General features: G+C 38.8%; 1 long non-coding RNA gene across 1 annotated transcript; it reads right to left on the bottom strand.

Annotated features, from left to right (window-relative positions):
* Positions 1-1,202: 1,202 nt before the first annotated feature.
* Positions 1,203-25,284, bottom strand: LOC110357405 (uncharacterized). Its single transcript, XR_002411048.2, has 4 exons — positions 24,019-25,284; positions 17,886-18,032; positions 17,510-17,785; positions 1,203-15,400 (listed from the first exon to the last, which is right to left on the bottom strand). It is a non-coding gene; the product is annotated as an uncharacterized LOC110357405 (long non-coding RNA).
* Positions 25,285-25,816: the final 532 nt, after the last annotated feature.

Raw genomic sequence — 25,816 nt, forward strand, 5'->3', positions numbered from 1 at the left:
GTTTGGCTTGTGCTGAGTAATCCACTGGCCAGCAGTCCCTAAACAGTAGTTTAAAGGCAGAAATGAAAGAGTTTGCTCCCAGGAGGCAGCAGAAGCAAGGCCACCCTCTTTTAGGGTGGGCACAGAGAAGCAAGAATACGAGACAACTGGTCCTGATCCTTTCTAGTTTATAACTGATACAGGAACACTAATTTTCAGTTCAGTCATGCCATAAATGCCCAAGAATTGTGCCAGTTCTTACAGGGATGAGACAACAGCTGTCCGGAGGCAATATATTAGTCCTGAGGTGAGGGTGAGATCCTAAATTTGTGCATTGTCAAATGACAGCAAGACAGCCTGCCCCTAGTACTGTCACAGTTGTCACTATGAGACCACCCTGCTCTGTCACCGTCTGTGACCTGACCTGACCTCGCACAGCCCCTCTGCTGACCACACTTCTTCTTGCCTTCGCAATGCTGCCATCCTCCCCAGGATTCAAACAGTGTCTGCACTCCCATTTCTATTCATTTAGTTAAAATACTACATATTATCTTGTAGGTACTCCGCTTTGCTGCTTAAGATTACTAATTTGTTCAATGAGTGTAAACCCAAATCTTTAGCGAAGATTAGCATTGGTTAATTTCAGAAGGAATCTATTCCTAACTGGTTTTAGAAAAAAGTTTCAGTAAAACGAATATATTTGACTTTCCAGCCTTTTGCATTAGTTCAACCAATTTGTGTTTAAATGAAACCTGAAATTAAAGCATAATAATTTTTGAAGCGCTTCTTAACAGAAGCAAGTGTACCAGCATTTAGTCCCGGATAGGACTCCAAACATGCCTCTGAGCTGGGATCAGTGTTCAAGACAGGAATGACCCATAGAACATTCAGTTGCAGAAAACTTCTCAAAATTAACCATAAATGAACTGTAGAAAATTGGTAAAGGCAGACCTTATTTTTAGATCAGTAAATTGGCAAAGATCGGTCTCTGTAGGGTGTCTATTTAAGCCATAAGACATTTTTTTTCCTGAAAAAATAAAATCTACGAGCAGAGTTTAAACACAGGGGTTACATCCTAACTGCTCATCCTTCTGTGGACTTTTAGTCTCTGATCCTCAGTGTAACATCTTGTTAATTTCTAGTTGTGCTTTAAGTGTCTGGACTCAGAGTTTTCATGAGCTGTTCTTTACCCCCTCTGATCTTACCTCTCACTCCCAGTTCCAAAATGATACCAGATTCCTTTCTGATTGTTTCTGCTGCTGTTACTGTTAACATTTGTTTTCGTCAAACAATATCAAGGAATGTCTGGAAAATCAATGTTTAATAAGTTACAGTAATGTTTTCAATTTCCTGTCATCTGCTTTAATGTACATGTGTACCCTGCCATTTCTCATCACTTTCTAAATCCATCTTGTTATCAGCAAGGTATAACTTAATGTACAGCTAACTCTTTCCTAGGTGACCTTAAAGCATGCACTACTGGGGATGCTTCACAGAAGAGTCATTCTTTCTTTGCAGTGAAGGTGACAGAGGGAACAGCTTGGAAGCAGCAGTATAAAACTTCAGCAAGGACTTTCACATTTGGTTAAATGTCTTGTGGGGGGGATAAAAATATAGATAGATAGATAGATAGATAGATAGATAGATAGATAGATAGATAGATAGATAGATTTAGGCACAACTAATTAATTAGGTCTGCAAACATGGGATAACTGTGTATGAAAAGAGAATTTTCCTTTCTTCTCTGTTGCAAAAGCAGAGTCCTAAGTCTGAGGCACTCCGGATTTCATAGCACTGTCTGATGACTCATATTTCTGTTTTTGTTAATATTCCTTTCCTGTACCTTTTTCTCTGCTATGACTTAAGTGATTGACAGAAAATATGAAAAAATGAGGCTGTGATGATCTACTTCAATGCTTCTCCCCCACAAACACTGTTCTTTTAAGAAGGTGCTTGATGTAACAAAAGCAAGAGGAGAGACACGATAGTAGATGGCGCAAGATCACATTGTTATGGTGCAAAGAGAAAGAAGTCCTGGGGAGATTATTTCAGTCATTCGTCCACATATAAACAGTTCAGTTAGTCCCATTTGTGTATTACTGTGCTGTCAATTCCCTTTGACCAGTGCAAGTTTACTGTGGAGAATAACTCTAAAAACTTGAACAACAGTCCTTGGCCCAAGTCTCCACTATTTAAATGTTTCATGGGTCGGTCACTGCAAGTCATTAAATCTCAGTAGGCCCAACAGCATGGCCTATAAAAAGGATGGGGGCACCTCAATGGTGGTGCTGGCACTTGACCCATATTTTTCTAGTGATTCTGCTGCTAGACACTTGTTAGCCTTGGTTGTGCTTCTGTGCTTCCTTGCTTTTTTTTTTTTTTTCCTTGTTCTTTTTAATAGCTTAAATATAATTGCTGTAGCATGCAAATGTCTCCCTACCCAGATGCGTTAAAGTCTTAGGTCAGCCGTTTTGTATGCATAAAACTCTCCAGACCCAGATTTAGTGAAGACTTGGGAGATGGAAGAGGCAGAGAAGTAGTGAATCTGGGAACAAGGGCCAACCCACTCATCCCGATCCTGAAGACACTGAAAAGACTGTGAACTCCCACGTAGATTTCTGCATTCAATTCATTACCAGTTGGTACTTAGAGATAACATTATGGAAGTTTTTGTTTCTCTGCTTGGCTTTAATTGCCTTCCTTATTAGGATTTATCTTTCTGATATGGCAAAATATTATTTCAATAGATGCTGCAACGTTATGCAAAAGGAGTAGAAAATTATTTCCCACAGAACATTATTAATGAATGTTTACGAGTTTCAATACAAGCAATTTAAAGGGCTTGGAAGATACCTTTCTTGAGAGCTCAATTCAACGAGATAGACATTTGGTTTAAAATAAACTAAGATTCATGTTTGGGGTTTTCTGTTTTTTTTTTTCTTTTTTTCCTTTTCTTTTTTCCTTTCCTCTGGAATATATGAGACTGTTCTTCAAATGCTAACTAATCTAACCAATTTTGTATTGAATCATGAATGCATTTTAATTCACTATTCAAACTGTTGTAGCAATGAATATTTCTGCATCCCCAGCAATATGTTAAAAGAGAGAGCTTTTTGCCACTTAAAAAAAAAAAGAAAAAAACAAACAAAAAAAAATCACAAAAAAAAACCCTTCTGCAATTTCTTTATACAGTCTGATTAAAATCCAATTAATTACAAACACAATTAAACCCTTCTACCACAGTTTGTAGAAGAGGGCTGATGGAAGTAAAGTTGTCAATCAAAGATCCAATAGGGAGTAGTAACTTGTCATCCCCATAACTTTTAGCCAGTAAAAACACAAAGCTAAAAAACTACATTAACACTGTATTGCCATATGCAAGTTTATTAGGAAATATCTCACTTCTTTGATTGTTGTTCTGCTTATTATCAGATCGATACAGTTTTGTTTATGTGGCACATTTCTTGATAAAGTCATCCCAAGGTATTTCACAATAATAAATATACATATAATAAAAAGGCAGGTAAAAATACAATAAAAGGAAATTAAACATTAATGTACAATCCAATTGTATTGCAAAATCAGTGCTGCCAAGGAACAATTTGATGGTACCCAAACTTTTTTAAAATTCTGTTTTTATTGGCATTTTGAAATTGTATAAAACAAATAAAATGCATAACCATAATAAATAACAAATAGAGAATATGCACAATATACATCAGAATTTCCCCCAGCACAGATTGTCAATTGGTATAAATCAGCATTGCCTTGGTAACTTCCCTGAAGCTATAACAAATAATGCTTACTGGAGATTGGGTCCATTACACATTGACTTAAAACTTAATAAAACAGATTATACTCCCTATCAGATGGGGGTTTGGTGTTGATATTGGTTGCAAGGAGGTTATGGCTCCATTTCCTTACTAACATCACTGAAAGTTCCCTGGAGTGTGTATGTGGAACTTCTCCAGAGGGCGAAAAGTAGGAGTAAACTTCACTTTTATGGGATAAGCTAGTGCTTAGAGCATTTCTGTCTGCTCAGTTCTCTTTTCCATCTAAGAGCAAACACATCTGAGCAAACTCATATCTTTGCCTCATAATATACTAGTCTAATTACTCAGCTATAGGCTGTGAAGGCAAAAGTGTGGCATGAGGTAGGGAAAAGAAGGTCAGGGGAAGAAGCTCTCTACCCTCTCTACTGGAGGTGTGCTGGGCAGAAAAGAGATATCAGGGAGTAAATCTAGTCTGAATGTTGGTATCTATCCCTGGATAGCTGCTAAACAGTAAACAACCACTCTCTCTCACCTTTCCTTCCTCGGGGGGAAGGAAGTGAAAAGGAGGAAAGACTAGTGCATTGAAACTGAAATAGATTGAACAGAATAATAATAGAGTGAATAATAATGTATAAAGCTATTGAGAGCAAAACTTAGCTTCCAGAATGCAGGCTCCCAGAAAAGGACACCAGAGGGTGGACACTGTAAGCATAGCTAGTCCTGCAAAACACAGAGATCATGAATGGATGTAGGGAAGTTATGCCTCAGGCAATGGGAGCAGGAGCAGCAAGCAGGACCCCCATGGACAGCGGCCATCAAAGAAGAAGGGCCATCCCCAGCAACTTCCTGTTTATATATGGAAGGTGATATTCAAGGTATGGAATACTTCATTGATCAGCCTGGATGTCAATTCAGGTACTGTCCCATCTGTGCCCTCCTCCTACCAATTCGCACCTGCAATTGGATGGCTGAAGAAAGTCCTTGTTTTCTCTTGGCAACAGCCGAGGTACCAGTGAATTCTCGTATTCCTTTCATACCAGCTCGTGAACACAGGAAAGCTACTGAAAAAAACTTCAGCTTTGTCTAACTAAATTCAAAACAAAATTACGGAATCACTGAATGTCAGGCATTAGAAGGGACCTCAAAAGACCATCTAGTCCAATATCCCTGCCAGAGCAGGAACACCTAGATGAGGTTACACAGGAATGTGTCCAGATGGGTTTTGAATGTCTCCAGAGTAGGAGACACCACAAGTCCCCTGCACAGCCTGTTCCAGTGTTCTGTTACCCTCAGTGAGAAGAAGTTTCTTCTCAAATTTAAGTGGAACCTCTTGTGTTCCAATTTGTACCCAATGCCCCTTGTCCTACCACTGGTTGTCACTGAGAAGAGCCTGGCTCTGTCCTCCTGACACTTACCCTTTATATATTTGTAAGCATTAGTAAGGTCACCATGGTCACAAAAGACAATGCTAACTACTAACAAGGAGAGTTTCTAACTGAATAGCAAATTACTTGGATTTCAGCTAACCCAGCACACTGAGGTACTCCATAAAACACCATCACCAAAGTAACGCATGCACCCTCGTGTAGCATTGCTCCCCCTCCGAATCTCCCAATTTAAGTAATAATAGGCATAAAATAGGTGCTGCCTTCATCTGGTGCCAGTGGACTGCTACAATCAAAACAGGAAGGGACCATAAAAATTTCATGTGCACAGGCTGACAGGGTCGGGGTCTTTAGAATCACCATTTGGTTCCATTTGGGACCCAATGCAGTGCCCAGACTGTTTTGGTGCTGTCTCTAGGCCTGCCTCAAGTCTTCCAGTGTTATGGGCATCTCAGGTTTATAACAAGTGAAGCCCAGGTGACTACACAGGCTTTATCTTGTTAGAATAGTTGAAGTGGAACATCAGTAAAGTAGCTGGGCTAGATACTGTTATCTCCAAACACAAATCTGTTTGGACAAGGACAGGTTGAATAAAATAATCCTGTGGTCTTGTGAATCTAAAAGAACTTTGACTGACAGAGCACACACCAACAATTTAGAAGTGGCATTTCCAGGTGTCACTACCAACAGCTTTCAATGTGTATCTCAGAATAAGATGATCGAGACATAGGATGACCCAACTGCTTTTGTACAAAGTCTAAATCCCAGAATAGGTACATTTCTGGGATTAATATAACTCTACAAGTCTGAATCACTTGCCACCAGGACATCAAAGTAAAAACATTTTTCATAAGCAGTGTACAAAAAGGAGTAGTTAATAACCGGGTTATTGAAAGTAGATTAGTGTTGTGGCTTAAAGCTAGTAGGCATCTAAGTTCCACAAAGCCACTCAGTCACTCACTCCCAATGGGATGACGGAGTGAATCAGAAGGGCAAAAGTGAAAAAACTTGTGGGTCAAGATAAAGACAATTTAATAGGTGAAGAAAAAGCTGTGCAAACAAGAAAAGCAAAATAATGATTTCATTCACCATTTCCTATCAGGAGGCCATTTCCAGGAAAGCAGGACTTCACAACACTTAACGGTCACCTGGGAAGTCAAATGCCATAACTCTAAACACACCCTCTTCCTCCTTCTTCACCATGCTACATATTGCTGTGCACGGTGTCACAGGGTATGGGACATCCCTTTGGTCAGTTGGGACCAGCCAAAACAGGTGTGTTGCCTCACAAATTCTTGTGCACCCCCAGCCTACTCACTGGCAGCACAGAGTGAGAACCAGAAGCCCTTGGTGCTGTGTAAGCACTGCTCAACTATGTCTGAAACACGTGTGCCTTAACAAGTTTTGGTCACAAATTCAAAGCTTAGCACTATATGAGCTACTATGAAGAAAATTAACTCCACCTCAGCCAAAATCTCTGCAGTTAGAAACCTAGCAAGATGAACAGAATATTTCTGGTGGGTTGAAAATGGCATGAGAGAAAGGCTGGGCAGAGGAAGAGGGACTGGGCTTACCAGCATCACATCCCACTTGGGTGATCCATGGACTGCAGGTGGTTCACCTGGGCATGTCTGTTCTGCCTTCTCAGTGGTGTAAATTCAGCCTGAGGATAAACTGTTTACAAATCCCATCTATCCTTAACACAACAATCTGGAGACAATTCAAGGAAAGAACTTTGGCCACTATATCTACTTTACACTGGTCATGTAATATCCAGGTGGAACAGGCAGACACTGCCAGGCCTGATACACAGCACTATACACTCTAAAGACCACATTAAAAGGAAAGACTCAGCTGAGGATTTTCCTGAGCATCCAGGTTAGGTTTCTGTAAAGAGACTTCAGGATGACTCAAGCTGAAATTTTGTCCTCAAACTTGGTTTCTGGCTTGCAGGTCTAGAGAATAAGCCTTATGAGGAGTATCTGGGGGACCTGGGGGGTTTAGCTTGAAGAAAATGAGACTGAGGGGAGACCTTATTGCTGTCTACAATTACCTGAAAAGGAGGCTGTAGCATGGTGTTGGTTTCTTCTCCCAAGTAACATGTGATAGGACAAGAGGAAATGGCCTCAGGTTGTACCAGAGGAGGTTTAGATTGGATAACAGTAAAACATTCTTCATGGAAAGGGCTGTCAGGCATTGGAACAGGCTGCCCAGGGAACTGGTTGAATCAGCATCCCTGGAGGTGTTTAAAAGACATGTAGATGAGGTTCTTAGGGACATGGTTTAGTGCTAGTGTTGGGTTAATGGTTGGACTTGGTGATCTTGAGGGTCTTTTCCATTCAAAATGACTCTATGATTCTAAGAATGTTGCAGAGACAAAGTCACAAAGCCCCCAATGCTCTCGTTTCTTATGTTGACCTTAAACTTACTACCTCAAGCTGTCCTCTGCCATGTCTGAAATCGCTTACTCCGCCGCACATTTTATTCTGTCCTCGTCCCTTCTCCACCTGTCAGTCTCTTTGGAGGATCAACATGACTAAAACCAGTTCAGCCCACAGAACACCATAGTTTCTGTCATCTGCACTGGGGCCATCAGGAATGACAGTTCATCGTAGAGAAGAAACTCACTGGAACAGTTAGAGCAACGACAGTCTTGGGCAATCTCTGCTTCATGAGAACTCTGTAGGCTGCCACCACCTACAAGACTAGATTGCTTGAATATAAGCTGGAGAGTCTTTATAACAGCGGCAAAAGACTGAGATATAGTCATACATGTGCACCCAGGCAGATTGCCTATGTTTGAGAAGATGTGAAAACTATTGCCTAAAAACTGGTCTACCAAAAAAAGCTGAAGTGAAGTGTGCCTTTGTGGTGAGGATGCCTCTTAATATTTTTTCTTAATACTGGCAATCTTGAGCACATGTTTACTTTTTTTAAATTTTTTTTTCTAAATGGCTGTCCCTAGACACTTGCGGTCATATCTAAAGCCAATAGAAGTCAACAGTGAGATTCACTCTATCAAATTTTGGCCTTCAACATCTGACTTAGTCATTGAGACACCCTGTGTAGCCAGTGAAGAGAACAAGGGCATGATTTGTCTGCTTTGTCTCAGAGAGCTGTTTTAGGGTGAGGTGAAACTTATCCTTGAGTTCCTCTTTTTTTTCTTACTATAAAGAGAACCTATAAGGACTATAAAGGGAATCTAGTGTAACTGACATTTAGATGTTTACATTTACTCAGTATCTTCGACTTGTACTGTGTAAAGGTGGAGAAGAGCCAGTATTCTAGCCAAAGATATGTTTTTTTATCCAGAAATTCCCCTGCTCCAGCCCTTAGGCAATCTCCCTTCCCCATGCTTTTTAAACAAAAGAATGTCACTTTTCACTAGTGGCTAATTCAGTTGTGAGGCAAAGCGAATTACTGGGAAGGGTGTAATAATTACAGCACAATGTGATGATCCTCTAATGTATTCCCTGAAGAAGTATGATCACAGAGAATTTCTGCTAGGCCCTCTCCAAGTAATTACTGTCAATTCATGCTTATCTGCTAGCTCTCTCACCAGGTTTTCTGTTCCTTGCCTTCCTTCGTGAAGATACCGACTTTGACAAAAGGAGCCATTTGTCAAGGAGCCAGCACGCCAACTTTTCTTTCCTTTTCTTTACTGAAATTGTGCAAGAGATTATGGTCCAGCCTGGACCAATATGTACCTTACCATCTCAAAAATGGAACACATAATAACCCATGTCAAATGGACATTAGTGGTAGCAGATATAGTGCTGTCCTTCAGCAGGAGCTGCTTGCCACAGCTGCTTCTGGACATCTTCATTTCAAACATCTGAAATCACAGCAGGTTTTTAAATAGATCATCAAGACTAAGTAGTTGCAAAGTCTGCATTTGTAACAAACCTTTAAGAAGTTTTTGAACATAGACTCTTCCCTTTAGGGAACATAATGGAAGTGAGGAGTGCCTTCACAGTATCTCCCAGAAGATGAATGTTGCTTACCTATACAACAGCAAGATATAGCTTTCCTTGATCTTCCACAGTGGTGACACTGCCTTTGACCTGACCTGGGATGAAGTGATAATTACAGCATCCATCTTCAGTTACTCTCCCAGGATTTGGACAGGGGACCTTCTACTTACAGATTGTGCGTAAGCCTGGCTTAGGCAACAAGAAATTCAAATCTTCTAATGACTAAGTAAGACAGGTTCCTAATCTAATCACTACATTAGTCAATTTTTAGTTCTTGAATGAAAAATGGAATTATTTCAGACCTCCTGCGAGGGCAGCGAAAGGGGCTGCTATTTAAGAGGTTTTACCATCTACTACTGCAAAGAGTAAATCTATGGAAGTCAGAAAAAATCATCTGGTGTATCCAAGCACTGTCAATAAAATCACAAGGGTTCTGTAACAAAAATGTATTTAAACCAAAATTCCCATTTTGTCTCTTGCAGCTGTTGTGATGCAGAACATAGGACCAGATGTAGGACTTGCATGTCCCACTACTAAGCCAGCCTCTCACACACATCTGTGCCTCTAGACACAGCTGCAATTTGGTGTTTTGTGTCATTGTTCAAGAGACTGCTTCTCTTTCCTGAACTGCAATATTCACCTACTGTTGTGAATTCAGTCTTCATAGAGGAAACAAAGGTAGTCACCCAAATAAATACATAGTGTGGAACTTTTACCTTATTTTACACTTCAAGCACAAATTTCAGTTTCAAGGCTACCTATACAACAAGTAAAATAAGAATGAAGTAGAAGAAAAGTAGAGCACTTTACCCTGACATCTGAAGAGGGTGCTTTGGCTTTCTCACACGCTGGCATTTGCTTCGGTATTTGGACTTATTATGAGCTTGGTTTGGCTGGCAACAAACTGATGCAAAACAACTGTCTTCCCCATACTTGTTCCTCCAAGCCACACAGTCTCTCCGGTGGACAGGTCCTATTTCTTGTTCCCTCAGCGCTGTCAGTAGTTCACCCAATAACTTACTTGCTACCACACTTTTTAATTTCCTAGTCTTTTGGTGGCTGAAGAAATTCAGCAGTGTCCTCTGAGCACTCGCACAAACATGTCACTTCTTTGCAAAACATCCCCTGGTTTTGTCAGTTGCATGAGCTAATGCCAGTGAAACTCCAATGCTTTGGAAGAAAACCCAGGGGCACCTTGAGGGTTTTATTTTTTATTTTTTTGTAAAGTTCAAGATGATTAATTATATGGGACTCAAGATATGTAAAAGTTATCCAAGTTTTCACCATTAATCACATAAATGAACAGAAAATAATTAGTTCGTAGTGACTTTCTGGCTTATTATAATCAGCCCAACTCAAATCGACTTAGCCCAGAGAGCCAAATATAGCAAGGAAAAAACCTTGAGGCATTTTTTCGCTATGTGTTGCCTGTTATCACACAGTGAGGTTTCTGTTCAAATGATGTGCCTTATTAAGGCAGGCGGAACCCATTTAAACAATGTATCAGAAATGCAGACAAGCTGCAGAAAAATACATGTATAAAGCGTATATTTTTCTTGAAATTTATTGATGGCTAAGCCTGCTAAAACTTTAGAAAATGTGTTTTCTAAAGCACTGACATTATGTTTTTCTAGTAATACAATTGGCTTTTTTTTTTCTTTGCAATCACTCCATTCTCCCCTCTTACTTACCCTTGTAATGGAGTTGAGGAATGGCAATTGCTTCCTTTTATTTCACTTGCTTAAACCATGTGCTTATTAGAATAAATGTTATCATTACCCTTTTTATTTTATGATTATTAATTTTTTATTTGATTGCCAATACTTTTACTGTGGGCTTAAAGTCTTGCATATTACATGTGATGGAAAAATAATAAAATTAAAATGCTTGGATATAATTCTTTCTTTCTTTTTCCTAATGAATACAATTTTAATTCTCAGAGATCTATTCCAAAGGTAGGTACCCCCAATCATGTTTAAATTGCTAATTCTTCTGTCACCTGTGGAAATTTGAGACCTCAGTACCTTTGGCATTTTGACTCTTTGCATGATATCAAATCATACTTTAGAAGTTTGCATCTGAGAGTTTGGATGTCACAGTGTTTGAATACTGCTGAGATGGACATCCTGCAAATTTTATATAGAGGGTGAAGTTGAAGATTCTGACCACCTCACAAACGTGAACTTTGCAGCAACTGCTAAACCCGCACACAGAAACAAGCCTGCAAATGAGAACATCAGCCTCCTTAAAGTTATCTACCTCTATTTTAAAAAAGTGGGGGTTTTAGGTATTTTTATTCCTGTACTCTGTAGAAGACATGCTAGTTGTTTCAGCACAGATCTTAACACAAAGACCAAGGAGGTACCCAAAGACAGTGAGATGAACAGGTATGAACAGGTAGTACCTCTGCAGCTACTGAAAAAATGCTGAAGACAGAATATCCTGTCTTAGCATACCCTGCCTTGATTTTGGTGCTTTCATCCTAATATAGGTCTCAGAGTCCTTTATTTAAAACAAAACAAAACAAAACAAAACAAAACAAAACAAAACAAAGCAATCAGTGCTCAATGCTTTTAAAGTATCAGCGGTAGAAAGATGTCATAATGAGCATAAAAGCCCACTTTTGCTGCAGTCATCCAGAAAACAGAAGTATGCAGTTTGCTTCCCTCTTAATTTGGGATTGGATTCAGTTCTCTGCACAAATTTTACTGAGGAGAACAAATACACGAACACCCTAGGAACCAGAAATAGCATCCAAGTTACAGAACTTAAGAACTGACAGTATGTGTTTGAGACCGCAGATGCTTAGAAGAAAAGAATATGTGGGATAAAGAACAGTAAAACTTTGGAGACACTCAGTGACATCCCAACAATCTTGAGATTTAGGGATCTCTGACAATGGAAATTGCATTTAGAATTCGATGGATACTTACTAATGAAAGACTCACAACACATAGGCAAACATCAGACCTATTTTCTTTCTTATTTGTTTTTTTTCTTTTTTTTTTTTTTTGTTCCTTAATTATCTGGTAAACCAGGTACCAATGATCACAGAGCCACATCCAAACCAAGAATGATTTCTCAAAACAGAGTATAACCATTTCTGAGAGAGACATTCCAGTATTTCAGTTTGTGCTCATTGCTCAGTCCATGTTGTGACATCTCAAAAAGCTTTGCAACTCTCTGGGTATGAGATTAGACTGGGAATTACAGGATGCAAGTGAAGGTTCTGAGTTCTGCTACTGACCTATGTAACCCTGACTTGGCCATTTTGCCTTTCTGCTTTTCTACCCATGTTTCGTCTATTCAGGCTAAACTCTACTTGGCAAAGCCAGCCTGTTATTATCTTTCACAATCCCTAGCACAAAAACCCCTAGAAAGCAGCTGGAGCCTCTAACCACAAATAATGTAAATAATAATAGATTTCTTTTTCTCTAAACAGCGAAGTACATGCATTGAACAGGGTCATAACATAAAGATTTGTAATAAAATAGTAATAAAAAAATTGAAATACTGTTGCTAATAAAGCATCTCTTCAAGCTTTTTCTTTCACACTATGTGTGTATGTGTGTTGGTGAATGTGTCCATGTGTGTCTCAAATATAACAAAGCCAAATTAAATTTTGCATATTATATCAAAACAAGTGCAATCAGAGTAACCATTTATTTCTTGGCATTTTTTTTCTTTATTTTTTTTAATGAACTTTCCCTGAGGACAGTTTTACAGTTGAGAATTTATTTATTATAAGTAACAAAAGGAATTTTGATTGTTCCAGCTGTGGCAAAGAAATACACTTTGATAAGCGTACAGCACTGCAGATGGAAATACCAACACAAGTAAGTAATCAAAAGGTCTGAAATTTAAGGATGAAATTCTCTGACCTTTCTCTGTAGAATTTAATGTAGTTATGGTAGAGAATTGGGGACTCAGAAAAAGGGAGCTCGGGAATGTTTGACCTTATTTCCTCATTTCACTAGAAGAATTTAATTTATTCCATCTTAGGCAAAAAAAGAGTCTGTGTAATATGAAATATCAGCCTACCTGGCTTGGAAGAATAAAAATATAATAACATAAATTATATTAAAAATAAATTAATTTGTTTCTTATCATATTTATATACATGGTGAGAAGCAAAGGAACAGCACCATGCAGCAGTGTCCAAAAAGACAGTCTACATTAGGTACAAGATCATCCTTTTTTATCTGGATGAAGACAAACAAACAACTTGCCCTAGAGGAAAAGAAAAGAAGTTCCTATGCATCAGTTTATTCATTCCTATTATTTTATTTATGCTTTCACCTATTGTGACTTCAAGGTTTTTGTACATCTTTAGCCTATGGTAGAAGAGAAGAATTTATTTCAAATATAGAAGTGAGACAAGTAAGTGTTGAAACACATTGTGCTTTTAAGCAGCACTACGCATGGAAACATCAATTTGTCAGGTGTTTGATTGCATGTTACACCATTGCAAAAAAAAAAAAAAAAAAGGTGTTTTTTTTTATAGTAATGACAAAAATACTTACAGTTTAAAAACACTTTTAATATTTTAATTTTTTTTAATATTGTGATTACTCTGTATATGAAGAATCATGTCTCAAGACTTCATAGCCTATTACTTGTTAACAGCTTATCTCTGAGAAATGTCTTTTTATCTGTTTTTTATTCTTATTTGTAAGAATCATATATATATATATATATATATTTTCCCCAGTAGAAGCCAACTGATATGGAATAGAAGCCAGTAGTGTAAAACTTGTTATTAATTCCAGTCTGGCAAGACCTGGAAGTCCTCATGAGAAAAGATGCAAATTCTTCCCTGCCTTGAGTATCCACTCTGGATGACATTAGTGCAACTATTACTTTCCTGATGTAAAATTTGGGGTTTGGATGCAAAGATTTGGGGTTTTGTTTTGTTTTGTTTTGTTTTAATTTTCTTCTTTAAAAATCTGCCAGCTTTAAGGTGAAAATATTTCCTTTTCATTTAAGAGAAGCCAAACAAACTGAGCTGCCTTTGCACACACCGGGGAAAGGCCTGCGGGTCAGTATCAAATTTGGCAGGACATTGCTCCAGTTTCAGTAGAGCTGGAGGAGGATGTTTCAGGTGTTCATTGGGAAATATTTCCCCTCCCTCAGCAAAGCATAAGGGAAAGCAAAAAAAAGTACTTTTGGAAAGAACATTTAGGTGTGCCAAGGCTTGTATATCTAGCAAATAAAATGCAGGTAATGTAACAGTTCCATCAGCAAAATGCAGTAGGTAGCAGAAGGCCTGGGTGTTTCAGGGAATGAGTTTCTGTTAAAATGATAAAAGTGCTAGTAAGGCTTATTTGCAGTACTTTGTTGTGAAGGGAGCAGCAGCAGCCTACATGAAATTATATGAAAATGTATGTGAGAATTTTCAGCAAATTCTTCAGGGTATTTGCCCAAGTTTAGTCACAGCTCAAAATCTTTACTCCTGCCTTATTAGTTTAAATCTGTGATGGAAACTCAAAGTGACAGCGCTGTCAACACACTGAGACATAATGCCACAGAGCACTGTGCTTCCAGGCCAGCAAACAAAACATCAGTTTCCAAATGAAAAAGCATTGAAATGGAGGGGAAAAGAAAAAAAAAAAAAAAAAAAAGCAACTGTATGTTGTGTATCATCACCAAATAATGCTATAAAGTAGAACACCACATCTACTAAGGAATACAGGGGCAGCAGTGCTTGTGTAGGTAGATTCTGTTCACAGTAGTGCTGTAACCAGAAGCTTAATTTTTTCTTCTCTAAATTTGTATGACGATGCAGTAGTAACCTGCTATTAGTTTGAATATTTGATTAAAAAGAAAAAAAGAACTTCTCTTTTCATACACTCATACACAAAAGAAAGTGAGAAAACCATATAGGAAAGACCGAGCGTGTAGTTCTTACAGGCAAAAATAAGCCAGAGAAGATGAAAAGACTTTGAAATTATATTTAATGCCACAGTATCTCTGTTGTCTCATAACAACTCCATTAAACTCAACAACTGAGAGGATACAAAGAAGTTTGCTGTGGACTTTAGGCCATACACAGGCACATTTCCCATGGACAATGATGGCAGGGTTGCATAATCCAAGTAAGAGTGGGCTGAGCCTTTATATACAATACATTTTATTTGGTTAGGGTTAGATAATGAGATAATCTTAGTGACACAAAAAATATAAGGAAATAACATTGTAACACGGGTTCTACAAAATCTCCCTAGGGTGTCTTGATACGTGAGGGCTTGAGCTTGGGTGATGCACGACATAAGGTCTAGGAGTCAATTATCTGGAAAGAAACAAAGAGTAACTTGAAAATTTTCCATTAATTTTACAAAAGACCAAATCTACTCCTATTAAAACCAGTTTTACAGCCACTCACAGACACATGGAGAAGCAAAATCTTGATTGGCAATTTGCAACCATAAACTTCCCTTGTTACTGACATTCACCTGTGACTATTGTTACCATTGTGAATAACTATTGTTATTTTTAATAATTGCACAACAAGGGCCTTTAAAAAAGATCAAGATACTGAATTGCCAGGTGTTAAAAACCAAAACAAACAATAACAACAAATAAGAACACCAACAAACAAACAAAACCTTCCAAACAAACAACCACCACAGAGCAGAAGACCCCAATTAAAAAGCTTCAAATCTAAATGGATGTGCTGATCTGGATATATTGGTAGAATTACAGTCACGGAACACGTTGTCATACAAAGCACTAAACATGCCAAGTCTCTGGTGTTACATCAGCACTACTGAGCAATATCTGCAGTCTCCTGGTGAGATGCCAAAAGGAAAAGGGGAGCGTTTTGTTTGCTTCCTGTATCACCTCCCTCAATTATACAAGCTAAGGCAACAAAATCACTTCTTTGGCATCATTGCATCTGCTACAAGCATTTTTTCAGGATAGGCATGTCAACAGGGTGATGCAATCTTTTCCTGCTCTGCTCTGACACAGACACATTAGCCAACAGTGGAGATTAAGCTTTAGAGACCTGATGATGAGCACATTTAAAAACAAAACAAAACAAAACTTAAAAACAAAAACAAAACCAAAACAAAACAAAGACAAAAATAAAAACAAAACAAAACAAAAAACAAACAAACAAACAAACAAACAAAAAAACCCACCAAAAAAACACTAACTTTTTCTTCCTGTAAAGACAGAAAAGGAGTAATACACCATGAAAGTGAATAGCACTGAGAACCTGCTGAGAATGTTCTATGAAGGTTTTCTCCTAATCCTCTTTGCTCCTCAGTAGTAACCGAAGGATGAAAAATTCTACAGATGTAGCTTAGATACACAAACAGAATAGACCAAGATTTTATTAAGAAAAAAAGAGTTTTGCTACATGTTTTCCAAAAGAAAACTACCAAATAGCATAATCTCAGATAGTTTTCCCAAACTGATCCAATTCCTTTGGCTCTGAGATAGCTACAAAAACTTGATGAGTTTGTGCACTTTAATGATGAATGAGGCCCTGTAAACCACCACCAACTCAATTGCTATGGTGTCAGGGATGATTTGTCATAGTTTGTGATTAGAAGGTTTAGCTATGTTACGTGACACAAGACTTTTGCTTGTAATAGCATGTTACACTTTTCCTGCCTCCTCGTTTTATATTCCTTCTGCAATTTTCCACAGCTGACTGGCTGAACATAAAGGAAACAGTTTTAGGACTGAAAAGACTAAAAAAGGTGAATTTCACCTCTGAGTATCTTGGTGCTTCTTCCTTCGTGGATTTAAAAAAAACCCTGTTATTTGAGAAACGAACTTTTCTACAAATTCTGCCACCTCTATGATTCCAGAGGTCATGGCCTATAGATTTTTATGCTAGATGTTCAGGGAGCATCAATTAGCAGACATCAGTTATCCTCAGAGTTTTACTGGTTCACACAAATTGAGGATATAGTGCTACAATTTTTGAAGCGAGGTATCTGCACATTAATTTAATGAGAGTTATGACTAAATAATGTCATAAAGCCTCCAGCATTTTAGTAGAAGCACTTAATGACACTTCAAGGCTCGATTTTCACTGGTTTACTTGGAATTTTTGTGAGGTATACAACACTGTTGTTCTTTATCTGGCATCCATATGTCTAGAATAATAATTAAGCAAGCACAATCTATCATTAACAGAAATTTTCAAAACCACACAAAATTTAAAATACTTCAAAAGATTTTAGGGTTTCAGCTGATTGCTCTCCTTACATACTCTCTCCAAGGAGTTATCAATATTTTAGGATGGAATTCAGCTCACTAAAGCACAAACGTCCAAAAATCTGATGTTTAATATAGTAACGTAGGCTCCCTTCATGAAGACACTACCACTTTCAAAAGGAATTGAGATATTTTACAGTGATTTGCCATTAGGAAGTGGACCTACCGCTCACTATTGGCTGATGGGGAAGCTTAGTCTTGGCACTGGATTTTCAGCATGATACAGCTTGATTAATAAACTGTATTAATTCTGTTTAGGAGTCACAGAAACACAAATGTTTTCATTTTTCTTCTCTCTCACAGTCAGCACAAGACAAGTTAGCACTTCCAATGCTTTTGAAGAAAACATATCTTTGACACAAAAGAGGCAAAGCCTTTGAACTTCTTCTGTGCCATAAGAAGAGGGAAGTTGGGCTCAAAGCCATGCTGATATCCTACGATCCTGCAATAAAACGGTATTTGTTAGCTGATGTTAGGAAATGGACTTCATCCCATGTTAGAGAAGAGAGGAGAAATAACTCTACAGTGTGTGCTAAACTGACCTGAGGGAAAAATCCTATTAGCAGGATATAAACCCAAGGAGTCTAGTTGTATTATAAAACCAGAGCAATGTAACTCGTTCCAGGAGCACTGTTTGTGCATACAGCTCACGGGGCAGTGAGGCCTTATTCTTCATTGTGGCACCATTGCTGTAATGCAAATAAGAAATAAATGCAATCAAAACACCACAAAAGGCAGAAGAATAACGCCTGCTTTAAAACTCATCAGATTAATAATGCAAGGAGTGATTTCAGGAAAGGAAATTAAGCTGTTAAAGCAAAATACAACAAGCTCTGATGCAGAAAATACTGCCTACGATCCCCATGGTCATTTCGCTTGAGCAGGGAAAGTTGGGCTCAGACTGTGAGTGAATACTGACAGTCTGTACTAGATAGCTGGAAAGGTTTAGAATAGAATAGAATAGAATAGAATAGAATAGAATAGAATAGAATAGAATAGAATAGAATAGAATAGAATAGAATAGAATAGAATAGAATAGAATAGAATAGAACAGAACAAAACAAAACAAAACAAAACAAAACAAAACAAAACAAACAAAAGCATCCATGAGGAGAGGGGAGAGAAAAGAATGATACACTCGTTCCTGTATCCCTGGTTCAAACTTTGACCCCCCATAGCTGAAAAGCAGGATATGACAGATGAAGGACAAACAGACAGGAATAACATAGAATCTGTGGCAACTTGTGAGAGGATTGCAGACAATGTGTCGTTATAGTGCTATAAAGGATACGTACAGTAACTGCCAATGTGTAGAAATGGCACCACCCATCTCAAAGCCTTTCAGGATTTAAGATACCGAATCTGTGAGTCCTGGATAGCTTCTGGTGTTTCACGAGCTACCTCAGCCAGGACAGCAGCATCATTCTATGGCAACATCAGCTCAACACTAGCAGAACTTTAGGAGCCTTAGCAAAATCTGTCTCAAAAAAAAGGACTTGTTTCATATGGCCACGTAGACTTCGAAGGTGATTACACTTGCTCTGCAGAACTGAGAGCTCATATTCCTTGTGAAAGCCCTTTTATCATGATTGTTAAGTGCTGCACATAGTTCATCTCACTCCTTAGTAAGGTTTACTGGCTTAGGCTCAGCATTTTATTAACATTGCTATGTGGCCTGCTGACTGGAGCAATATTGTGTCTGGACAGTTCAGCATGTGCCTTGCTCCATGAACAGGAATGTTTCTAAGTGCCTAAATCACATTAATTATATATTGGATACAAATATGCTGGTTTGGATCCGGCTGTAAATTGATAACTCAAGGTTACACACTAAGCCGAAACTGAGAATTGTCTTCCCCCTCTCCATGTCCAGCCCTAGGCTATACTCTGATCTGTTAGCAGGTTATGCATATTCATGTTTTCATAGCCTCAGGAACCAGGACCTTGTACAAGGCCTCAGACATAGACACAAGTCATCTCTTGGTGGAGAGCAACATAAAGCGACAGAGCAGAAAGGCAGGCCACACGCTAAAAAGAGGATGAAGCCAAGGGAGGCACCGAGACATCTCTCAAGGACCTCCAGTGAGCTTGAAAGCTGTTTCTTCTGCAAATCTTCTTGCCTGCAGATACGCCGTTTGCCCTTTGAAGGATGAATTCTCCCTCCAGCACAGAAAGCCTGGTGGTATGGGGAAGGTATGACTTTCCTTTCTCCTCGCAGCACCTTTGTTCCATCTGTTAATCCAGCAGGGCTATACTCCCATCAGCCTATGAAACTGCCACGCTAGGAAATCGTGCAAGGATCCTGAAAAGGCCCTTCTTGGCTAAAAGCATCTCCATTGAGCATATGTTGAGTACCATATAAAAACATACATACATGTAGCCCCAGAGTCTTAACGTAATTTGCAACGCATTTTTCCAAATGGATTTCCCTGCCTTCTCTGTCACAGAGATTGAGTCTTTCCTTTGCATTTTTCATTACATTAGTAATGTAACAGCACAAAGCACAACATGGTGGAACCATTATCTGAGCCACCAATACAAATTTCATCCATTGAAACACCAGCTATGGACTGCAAGTCTTATCTTCATTAGTTACGTGAGAAACCTTAATGGAGATGTCATTCATCCCTGCTATTATTATGATGACACAACAGGGGATGTGTATGCTTTAGAAATTAAATAATATATTCCTATCCATAGTAAAGCGTCCCTGTATATAAGCTATAATATGCAAATAGAACTGTATATAAGCTATAATATGCAAATAGAACTGTATATAAGCTATAATATGCAAATAGAAAATTATTAACCAAACCTTTTCAAAACAAGGTGAAAGGATATCTCCTTTACTTTCAATACATTTTTTGGTCAAAAAAGAACTTTCAGAACATCTATTTTTGATTGTGAAAACTTTGCAAGGCATGTATACAGATACAAGAAGACCACATGTACATTTGATAGTAAAAACCGAGTTTCTTTGTTTAATTTCTGTGCCAAAAAGGAGGATAAAATCCTAAATGTTTTCTGGAGAGCCTGACTGGATCTTCGTGAGGCTTTCAAGTCTTAGTATACAGCCTTTCAGGCAGAGCTGCCTAATTTGGAGTCAATTTGCTAAGTATTTTAAAGTAGGACTGATCCTCTGCTGGAAGAAGTTATGGATGTGATGACAATGTGTGATGGAAACAACATCTTCACTGACTTTGTATCATTCTTACTAGAGAGCAACCAAAAGGTACAGATAATAGAGCCAAATCATAAACCAGCATCGGCTTTTTTGTTCCGATACCACAGTGAGACTCTGGAAGCTCTTGTGTGATGCTAAGATCTGGCAGAAGAAATTCTGAAGGAAGTTGCTTTAAAACACCTAGCAGATTATTCACGCAATTGTCCTGTATCGTAACACTGAGCACAATTCGCTCATCCTGACAACTGCAAGTAAAGCGTAATTGGGGAAAAACAATTAATACTGATGCATGTAAGGAAACCAATGTCTATGATAAAAATGTACTTAATGGCTATCCTTTTGATTACCTTTTGTGATTTCACTTTTCTTTTTTGACTGGACAGCCTTCCAGACAGTTGCTCTTTCTACTCTTGTTTTCAGATAAGACCCAACCCAGTTCGTTCAAAATCTTGAGTGAATATTTTGCAAACTGAAGAAACATCAGCAAGATTTGCATACTGCAATACCACACAGGCAAATCCATGCAAAATAAAACAGTCACTCCTCTCTGAAATAACCTGAAGAATCCTAGTCCTAAAGAGTCAGAGGAGAAGTGACTTTGGAGGAGGAGAGACTGCAATTAGACAGAAACTGAAAAAAGAGTTGACCTGCAAAATTACTTTTTCTTGCAGATAATTGTTATTAACTATAGAATCAAAAGCCATCCAGCGTAGATTAAGGAAGTCCATTAATTGCTTTTGTTTGTTTTAGGGATCAGGAGGCCTGAGAGTTAGGGAATTCTGTTTCCTTTCTTGAATGCTGCCACGTCCCTAGACCCCAGGGATGTGTCTCACAGGGAGAACAAAAGTCTGTTCTAAGTGCCTTGGACAACGCATTCATATGCTCCAAATAACAAAAACTCAGCACCCTAATTTCCTTCCGCCAAGCATCATGATGCTGTGGCTGCAGAATGGTACCAGCTTCTGGATGCAGAAAGAGTTAATACTGATTTCTGAAGGAAATAGGTAGCTATGTTACTAGCGCCAAAAGAGTGAAACAGTCTTTATTCTCCCTGTGACCCCACACTGCCAGCTTCAAGCCTTTTGCAGGCACAGGTTATTTCATGGCACTTGAGGAATGCTGTAGCTCCCCTCCATTATTCTGATGAGGTTTTTTGTATTTTCTTTTTTTCCCAGAGCACTGTGTCTTTTTCTGGGAACAAGTCACCAGGAGGGAGCTTTTTAATCTGTCACTCAGGGACTCATATAAGCAAGTACCTGTATAACAGGGTTTGTGCGATTGGGGAAGATTGAGTTCTTCAGTCAAGACTTGAAGGTGTGACCTCCTGATTTAGAAGACAGAGTGCTACTTCTGGAGTTTACCACTTCCACCATCCTCCCCATCTGTATTTGTCAAGCTCAAGAATTGTGCTGCCAGTGGAAAAGGCTGCAGTTCTTAATGAAATCAGAAGTGTTGGGAATTAAATCTGTGGTTTCTGAAAGATCATCAGCACTCTGTTTTAACCCTTTTTTCTTTCCTTTTTCAGAGTCAGATCTTTCACTGCTAAAAAATTCCAGACACTTGTTTTGTGTTTTTTTTTTCCTTTTGCAATTAATCTGTAGTATTTGTTTACAAGGATGATCATTAGCATTTCAAGATTTTTATTTTATTACTGTTCTTTGTTATAATGTCAGACAGAAGTGTAAAACAGACTAGCAGACAGATGTATAGCTCAGTAAACCACAGGAGAGAACTAAGGAGCAAAAGTACAAATAATGGTTTTGTTGGCAGTGAATGGATCAAATTTTCAGCCGGTGAAGACTGGTTTCACTCTGCGGCAAAGGATTAACACCCAGTTTACCTGTAGGTTTACCTCCAGTTGAAATAATAATCTGAAATCTGGAGGCTTTAGACTTTGGATCTGAGAATAGGAAGAGCCATACCTTCAACAGACATCATCTGGTATGGACGTACACCTGTCCGCAGATCCTAAGGCATCTGGTACTATCCTTCACTGAGGCAGTTAAAAATGCTTTCTAAATATATTTGTCTTTCTGACCATCCTCTGTCTTGTTTTGTTTGTGTTGTTTGTTGGGTTTGGAGTGTTGCTTGTTTACTTTGTAATCAAGAAAAAGGTAGGTAATAACAGAATTGCACCCAACATTGAAGAGAGACAGTTGTTGTTGTCCTGTGGACAGAGCGCAGGACAGGAGATTAAGTTTGTCTTCCCATTTTTCATAATAATTCTCCGTGTGGCTTCAGGCAACTAACTTCCCTATCATTCAATTTCCCTGTCTTCATAATAAGTGATCCTGAGTGTCTTTGTAAGATTTATTGCTATCAAGATTTATTGTGAATCAGCTGTTTGGGTGTTATTATTGCCCTCATTATTGTTAATACTTATTACTATTATTATTGTTATTATTATGCTTCTGCATTGGTGAGAACAGCTTCGAGCATGCACCACTGTGCTGGGATCTACAGCTTACAATGGTAAAACTAGCCTGAAAAATAACTTTGCCACTAACAAGGTAAAAATGAGAGCACCAAGCAACTTGAGAGGCTGCTTCATGGAAAATGAGGCTTTCAAATACCCTGAGCCAGATTCTGTTCTCAGCGAGAGGAGTGTGAATCTGAAGGGTCCTGCTGATGTTTGCAGGACTACAGGGAAATTACTGAAAATCAAGAATTTGGCCCGGTGGTATTACATTTAAAGCAAATGTGCTCATTCTAAAGGGCCTAATACATGTTGGTGCTCAGTGTGCTACACACAGAAGGAAAAACAACAGAGACACAAACACACTAATTAAAACTGCAGATGTGTCTTGGTGACTAGACAAAAAAACACCTCTGGAAAGAGGGGGAGCTGCCAGCTACAAAAGCAGAGAGCTCCTCAATTAAATGGCTTGAAGGGCTGTTGCTGATCTAATTTATCTTAATTTCTAGAAGGAGAACTGACAGCTCTCTCTTTCTGGGTGATGTCTGTCAGTTAAGTGCTGACCCAAACTTACTCCCAAGTGCAGTTTGACTTTTTCGCCATATGTTTTACCTAGGAACACAGGTGGATATTTAGAGAAATCTCTTAAGCACTCCTGTTTTATCCTGTTTGGGTGAAAACAGAGCAGGCAGGGTACATGTGGGATTGAGGCTACCAGAAGAGCTCATTTTCAGACCGCTTTACTTTCAGAGTGAGTATTGAAAACCTATGTTATAGGGAGGACAACAGTCAGCAAATGTAGACGGAAAATACATGGGTCAAGGCTCCGCATGCTAAAGCCAGCTCTTGGCTGTGCTTTTAATCTCACAGGCAAAATCCGTTCTGTTTCCACAGGACCCGGGTGGCTAGCTCACGAGAGAATTGCACTGCCACAAAACATGCACGAAACTTTATTTTTGGGTTACAGGACACCCTGAGAATTTTATTTTTTTAAATCACAACACTGCTAAGGAAGAAAACAAACAACATGCAAAAGGAAAAAAAAAAAATAGCTAAGCCTCTCGGCCTGGCTTACCATTGCTGAAGACAATGTCTCCTCTGGCTGCTATTCCTGCAACAGCTGCTGTGTGGCATTGCTCCCCTTCAGATGAAAAGAAGCACTGTGCACCGCCAGTGAGTCAACAGCACTCGCCGTAGCGCATTTCTTGAAGACAGTCCTATTCCCTGTCCTCGTAACAAACTGTTCTAATTGTTATGTTGACTATTATGGCTAAAATTGCAATGCTCTGCTGTTCAAGAATTTTCGTCTATATTTCTGTAAAGCTACAGGGAGCAAAAAATATGCCTTTTACAAATTATTATTATTTAAGAAAAAAAAAACAACAAACAAATGCCTTGAAAAATAATCTGCTGGCTATGAAATCTATTATGAAATATATTTCAATTAAAAGGACACATAATTTATATGCATAAGCTTTTCTTCTGTCAAGTTTATATTTTTGTTGTCTTGTCATAATGCCCTGAAGTAAGCACTTCTGAATTTTAAACTTTAGCATTTATCTTAGCAATCATGCTGTGAAGATAAATATCCCTTGAGGAAGATACACAATTGGATCTTGTACACTAGTAAGTCAGGCTTTGTACAGGTTATTACTGCACCAGGAAGCATGGGGGTTCAATAACAACAATTAGCATTTAGAGATACACTGTTTATGTTCAGTGTATTGTACAAGCATCAGTTAATTAAAGCCATGCAATGGTTGTGATTCTGAAGCTTAGTTCTGGGATCCTTGAAAACATTTGGGTGGCATAAAAGGGTCATAAACCAGTTGCAATATCTTCATTAAAAAAAACTCTTCTGGTGCTAAACTTTCTGTAGGGGTCTTTTACTCACATGTCTTCTAGCACAGGGACCATGGAAGCACTATGGCTGAGAACTGCTATGGCAAAGCAATGCTTCACACCCACCGCAGCAACTCCTGAAGAGCACAGTTCAGCTTTACACCAGCTCAAATAGTTCCCTCACACCTTTGCATGGTCACTGTGAACCACAAGGGTGAAATGGAAAATCACAGGTTATTTTTGAGTTGGCTTGGTTCTTTGATTCAGTTTACTGAGCGGCCATATAAAACTGCTTGGAGCCAGCATGACCTATGGAACAGCTTGAGAAGAAAGTATCTTGAGACAACACTAGAATGGTGCGGACAGTCACATAAGTGAGTATTCAGCTGTCACACACCCTAGTTTCAGGATGTTAATTAGGTTAGGTCTTTAACTTAAATCAGGGTGTGTTCACCTTTAAGCTAATTAAGAATACATTGCTATGAAAGGGGGCTTATCTTTTTTGACACAACACTAGCACTCAAGATAGACTTGTGATCAGGCAGACCCTACTGAAAGAAAGAAAAAAATATATTAGGAAAAGTGCTAGTATTGGCATGGGGACAAGGTCTTAACGCACATTGAGAGCAGAGTAAAACACGTGTTCATGCGTCCTTGATACCTTCATAGATTTACGTTAGGTGAAACTGCACCTATAGACTTGCTCAGGACTGGTCTTTGAAGCATCTTCTTTCACTTTGCTGACCTCGGAAAAAATATATGGCCACAGAACCACCAAAGTAGGCATTAAATTAGCTTTTGAATAAAAGTTAGAAGCAACAGGGTCATCTGACCCAGTGCAGAATCCTAGAAATAAAACTGGCTTCCCAGCACATACTGCCTGTCATTCTCTGCAAGAAGATCTCTGTTGAGAATGATCCTGATGCTTCTTTGACTTAGATGGAAACAATCTGTACCCTCAATGTGGACAGAAAACCTGTTACAAATCGGAAGATGGCGACTCAAACAGGGAGTAGGACAGCCAGAAGCTG

Source organism: Columba livia, chromosome Z, assembly GCF_036013475.1.
Source record: "Columba livia isolate bColLiv1 breed racing homer chromosome Z, bColLiv1.pat.W.v2, whole genome shotgun sequence".
Taxonomy (NCBI): domain Eukaryota; kingdom Metazoa; phylum Chordata; class Aves; order Columbiformes; family Columbidae; genus Columba; species Columba livia.